Raw genomic sequence first — 6,316 nt, 5'->3', positions numbered from 1 at the left:
TATAAAGGTTGTTAAATGAAAGCTCCAAAAAGGTGGTGTACCTATTAGTTCAGGTCAATTACCTAGGACTAACAGAAGAATAAGTAAGAAAGGTATACAAGAAGAATATAGGCTTTAAAATGGCAACAAACGTGAATATTCTGTCATATTTACTGGTATTGTTACTACTGAGGCTGTATATATAACAATATGTACCATACTTACAGAGTAAGAACCAAACTTTATTAATCACTTCACAGTACTAGACTTAGCATGTTCCACATTTACACAGTGAAAAGCAGACTTTCTGAATCATCCAGCAGCACTATGCCATGATGTGTAGCATCTGTACGAATTACACCCTATATGTTTTCCTATAAGGAATACATACAAAGGAACTGCATTTTATCTTTAATCATACGAAGAGGTATACAAAGGAACAAATACCAAAGCTTCTCAACAAAGATGCCAGCGGTCTGGCAGTTTGGAAACTTACTTAAACTAGGCCTCCACTTGTGAATCCAAACTAGGCCTCCACTTGTGAATCCTTCCCAAGTTCTCCCAGAGATATGACTCCTCTATACCGTATCTTTTTTCACCAACTCTCTTCTTAGATTATATAAAAAGTTAAAAGTGGATTTTCAAAATTAGTTGCTTTACCTTTCTTAAATTTAATTTAAATTTACATTCTATAGATCATCCATAAATTTGATTTAAAGCTTATTGTAACTGGCAAATGATTATGAAATTCTCCTTGCAATCGTAGCTTGTCTGCATATTTTACAAAGTTTATGGTCTTTAGAAGAATGATAGTCATAGTCATTGTATAAATATTTAATTCGATTTTTTTTTAAACAAGAAACATCTTTATTAAATTACCACTTATGGCATAGGCAATCATAAATTTATATAAATTAAAACAAACCATATTGACATATTTTCAATTTCAAACATTATATATCACTTATTATGTATTTATTTTATTTAGTATTTAGGTTCTCACACTAAATACTACTTACTTCATTGCTACATTTAAGTCCGTCTCTTTCCTACAACTCTGTTAAACTGATCAATTAGCTAACTTGAGACTGTATAAAGTCCATTCTTCTTAGAAACTATTATAGGATAGGATGAAGTTACCCAGCTTGGACTTTATCAATGTGTCACTGCCTTTAAAATAATATGTTCCTAACTTGTAAATATATTTTTTTTCTTCTGTGATGTATATCCAACTTGGACTTAAGGAATGTTTCACTCCCTTCTAAATATTTTTTTTCTATTATTGTTTGGTCTTTTTTAAAAAAAATGTATCTCTCATGATTACTATGTTACTATGTAAACAGCTGTATTGTCTGAAAAATGTACTGTAGCTGTAGTTGCGACTACCTGTTTTTTATGTGGAGCTTTTCTCCCCGGGCCTCTACTGAAAATGGACATATATCCTGTTAGATTAGCCCAGTCAACAAATGTAAAATAAAATAAAAAATAAATAAAAATAAAGCCTATGCATACAAGGTAAGAACTTTAGGGGACAAAAATGATTTTATTTCTTTAGTGTTTCACTGCTTAGTTCAAAATTCAGTATTGGGGGATTTCAAAATACTTATTTTAGCCACTAGTTTCTCCTTTAGTGGAATCTTCTGTTAGTTAACCAATTTTAAGGGAAAGTGGTAAATTTATGGGACTTTAGGGACTGGCTGACAGTGCTTTAGGCTGATGGCCCACAAGATTTCTAGTGCCTATGCATACAAGATAAGAACTTTAGGGGATGTAAATTATTGTATTTATTTAGCGTTTCACTGCTTAGTTCAAAATTCAGTATTGGGAGATTTCAAAATACTTATTTTAGCCAGTAGTTTCTCTTTTAGTGGAATCTTCTGTTAGTTAGCCAATTTTAAGGGAAAGTGGTAAATTTATGGGACTTTAGGGACTGGCTGGCAGTGCTTTAGACCCAGTTCGCCGGCCCACAAGATTTCTAGAGCCTATGCATACAAGGTCAGAACTTTAGTGGATGTAAAGTATTGCATTTCTTTAGCATTTCACTGTTAGTTCAAAATTCAGTATAGGGGGATTTTAAAATACTTACTTTAGTCACTAGTTTCTCCTTTAGTGGAATCTTCTGTTAGTTAGCCAATTTTAAGGCAAAGTGGTAAATTTATGGAACTTTAGGGACTGGATGGCAGTGCTTTAGACCCAGTTCAGTAAACTATGAATATGTTACACAGAGTAAGTTATAGATAATAACTTTTGCTGTTCTTTAAGTAATGAGGGACAAGCAGTAATTTTTCCTTTTTAATTTCTCATGGTGTTATTCTAGTGTTGTGCGCCTTTCAGGGTGGGAGCAGTAGGAGTTCGATAGATTGTACTTCCAACTTTCTTTGTTGTATTTTCTGGCTTGCAACCATTCTATACACTGCAGTATTTGCTCGCTCCGCACCCTTTAGCTGGCCCACAAGATTTCTAGAGCCTATGCATACAAGGTAAAAACTTTCGGGGATGTAAAGTATTGTATTTCTTTAGCGTTTCACTGCTTAGTTCAAAATTTAGTATTGGGGGATTTCAAAATACTTATTTTAGCCACTAGTTTCACATTTAGTGGAATCTTTTGTTAGTTAGCTAATTTTAAGGGAATGTGACAAATTTATGGGACTTTAGGGACTGGCTGGCAGTGCTTTAGACCCACTTTGGTAAACTATGAATATGTCACACAGAGTAAGTTATAGACAATAACCTTTGCTGTTCTTTTAGTAATGAGGGACAAGCAGTAATTTTTCCTTTTTAATTTCTCAGGGTGTTATTCTTCTAGTGTTGTGTGCCTTTCAGGGTGGGAGCAGTAGGAGTTTGACAGATCTTATTTCCAACTTTCTTTGCTGTATTTTCTGGCTTGCAACCATTCTATACACTGCAGTATTCATCAGTTAGCTAGTGTTTTCTCCTCAAAGATTTTTAAATCATTGTTTTACTCTAGGGTTTTTAAATATTTAGTGCATTCTTATTTGCATTCATATTACACATTGCAGTGTTTGTAATGTGATTAGCCTTATGTATGCAAAGATTTTTTTTTGTATGCTTTTTGCCCCTGCTGACCAATCAGCCTCCCTCAATCAGACTTGAAACCATTTGTCAGCATCCTGGCAAAAAGAACATTTTTTTATTTATTGGACTAACCCTCTCCTGTTCGGGTTGGGGGGTGGGCATGAGACTTGCATTACTGCAGGGGTCACAACAGCTTCCCCTACACAAGTGCACACTCCCATGCACTTGTTCAATAAAGCAAGCCCACAAGTGGCTTGGTGCAACAGAGATCTACCCCTAAGATTGCAGGCCCACCTCCTTCAACCAAAGGAATGCTAGAACCTATAAATGGCACTGCCTGTACCCTCCAGGATAAGCACATCTATCTTCCCATGTCAGTCTCAGCACCCTCAAGCCCCCAGTTGAACTTGGGTCTCCTGGATCGCAGTCAGTGGTTTATTCCTCTAACCCACCAGAGCAGGATGTCTACTATTAAAATTTAAAAGTAATTCTTGTGCAAATATCTTAAAACAATTCATTTTTTTATATCTGCGTGAACAGTCTGGTGGAGAGATTAATTTTAATACTTGTATATAAATATTCATTTTATTATATTCTACATTTCATAATTAATGGGCACTGGCAACAGCAAGAGGATCCACCAAGTGCTCAAATTAACTTTCCGTAATGAGTTATTAATTTTACAGAAACGAATTAGTTAAATGAAATACAAATATTTTATAACTGATACTTTACGCTATGCTGGTCAGAAATCACAATGTGTGCAAACAACTTTTTCCAGTCAATCTGCTCATCATACATGTGCAAATATCTTGCCTGGCAATCTGCATTAATAAGGTGGAAGTTTATTTTCACGGACGCTACACTATTTAATTCACATATTCGTCTGCCTCATTTCAGTGTATCACTGTTTTACACACTGAACACTATTTCTGCTTTTTGTCAGATACAGCAGCTGCGGGGAGCAAGAGTTACGTTATGTAGTAACAAACTAACCTTTATAGACAAAACCAGTTCCACCAGCATTCCAGCTCCTAAAGTGGAAAGGAAGTGATGTTGTTTTTCGAAGAGCCCATTTCCGGTATCGCTCAATGAGCACAGAAGCGGTGGAAGCGGGGCTCAATGTAAAAAGAGACTCGTTAGTTTCTTTTCCTCCATCCTGGTATTTGAGCATCTTCATCCTGGTCTCTAAGTGCCCGGACTCAAAACAGGAAGTAAGTAAATAGCTAAAATAGAGGTGGTACGGTCTCTGTTACCACAAGGGGAATATTTCCGTACACTTCAGTATGTGTGTAACAAATAAGTTGCACAAATATGTTCGTGCAGTAACTTGTGAATGAATTCGTAAAGGAACACGAACATGGCGCCGGCTATTTATTTTTTCATTTTAATACTCAGTGGTTGGCAACACTGAGTAGTACACTTACTCACCCTGCAGTGGACTATTTCGTAGTTTAGCTTAATACAGTATATTGTCAATTCTTAACGGCCTGTCGAGAATTGCGGTGTTATTATATTTTATGCTACATAATATTTAAATACATTATGTCATGTTTTGCAGCAATCCTTTTGGGCGGGGGTGGGGTGTAGGGCGTCTGGAAAATCTGGTCTGTTTGGAACAACAGAGGGAGTGTTCAGTCTACAGTGCCATTTTTTTTTCATTTTCCCCGGCGTTATGAATAAATTATTAAATAGCCCGTTGGGTGTACGTACATAAATGTATGTGTACGTGCTTTCTCACTGTCGAAAGATTTGGCGTAATACATAGTTTTGTATGATCCATTGGAATGGACAGTTCTTCGTTTTTGTACTTCCTAGTTAAACAATTACCTCTCCATTCAGGTTTACAGTGGTGGCTACCTGCATTGCCACGCCCAATGAATGACCTGTCAACAAATTTATTTCCTTTAAACACAGTGTGTTTTCTTTCGTGGAGAATGATTCCCATACTGTCACGTATTAAAAAGCATGTCATACAGTTTTTCCCACTCTGTGGCATAGCATTCCTGTCTTTTCTTTTCAACTTCATCAGTACATATTATGCTGGGGCTAAATGAAATCTCACGATACCTACACTGGAAATTTGCTTTGCTATTGTATTGCAATGCCTTGCATTTGAGAAATTATTTTGCGAGAGAAGGCAAACACAGCAAGGGACGTATAGCTCTTTCCAGCCAATCTATTAATTTCATACAGAGGGTGGACGTTTCAATCAACCTGCAGTATTTTAATTCACATATTCATCTGAGTCAATTCCGTGTGTAACTGTTTTACATGTAGCTCTTTTGTTATTTCACATACCTCTCAACTTCTTAGATAAAAGTAGTCTAGACAGCCTAAAATAATGGGTGACAAATGCCCAGAAATAGGAGCAGATTTTAAATACTGCTATTATAAACTTAGAGAGTTGCCAGAATAATAGGATGTGTTAACATGCATTTTTCTGAAGGATATGAAGTCTGAAACTGAAATGTATATCGTTATTTACTTACTTCAATCCTCAATGATTTGCCAGAAAACCACACATTTTATGAGGAGCAGACGAAATGTATAAGGCAAAAACCAGGACATTCTGAAAAAAAATCTGGACAGTTGAGAACTATATTTCACACCCACTGAGATCATAAAGTTATTCAGGCTGAAAATACAGTTATTTGTGCTGTGGTATCAAGCTGCATTCTTTCCCTTTCCTGTGGCTGTAAACCTGTTAACCCTTTTATAGTCTGAAGGGAATAAATGCTGACTATGGAGAACTTCACAAATTAGTTGAGCTTTGTAGACCTAGAAATATAACATTTTGTCTAACTCTGGGAAGGAAGACAAGACATGAAACACTCAAGACCATCACTTTTTTAAAAAGCTACATTGTCTCAGTTATTTCTGTATCCATTCTCAAGAACCTTTCTTAGATGGTGTAACACTGGTAGGAAGAAAATGTACGAGACACTGTAACAAAAAGTCAGTGGCATTTTTACTGAGGGTTCTCAAACCTGACAGTATTTCTTGCTACTTCCAAAGTAAGTGATCTGACAGTATAAAGTAGGGTGCTGTATTCTATCTGCTGCACTGTTCTAGTGCATTATTGTGTAAGAAATAGCTTTCTAAGAAAACAAGTTCACGTCAGCATTTGCTAAATTGCTTAATTTAAACACACAATAATTTCCCACAGTCTAATAGCACCCTAATTGCAACAGCCCCTTCTTGCTTTTATGGTAGTTTGCTGCAACTAGCCAGACCAGTCTAGCACATCAGGTTTGCAAATTACTGTAAACTTGTACAAATATGCAAACTGTAATATGAT

General features: G+C 36.0%; 1 protein-coding gene across 3 annotated transcripts in view; it reads left to right on the top strand.

Moving 5' to 3' along the window:
- Positions 1–4,019: 4,019 nt before the first annotated feature.
- DMTF1 (cyclin D binding myb like transcription factor 1) overlaps positions 4,020–6,316 on the top strand; it is an 884,631-nt gene continuing 882,334 nt past the window's right edge. For 2 of the 3 annotated variants that reach the window (XM_044088344.1, XR_006366980.1), the window contains exon 1: positions 4,021–4,229. The gene's annotated coding sequence lies outside the window, so the exon portion shown is untranslated. Of the gene's footprint in view, positions 4,230–6,316 lie in introns of all 3 variants that reach the window. The other variant, XM_044088345.1, reaches the window with a different exon arrangement.

This window comes from Protopterus annectens, chromosome 11.part0 (genome assembly GCF_019279795.1).
Source record: "Protopterus annectens isolate FY-2018-M chromosome 11.part0, PAN1.0, whole genome shotgun sequence".
Lineage (NCBI taxonomy): Eukaryota > Metazoa > Chordata > Ceratodontiformes > Protopteridae > Protopterus > Protopterus annectens.
This window is presented reverse-complemented; position numbering and strand designations above follow the sequence as displayed.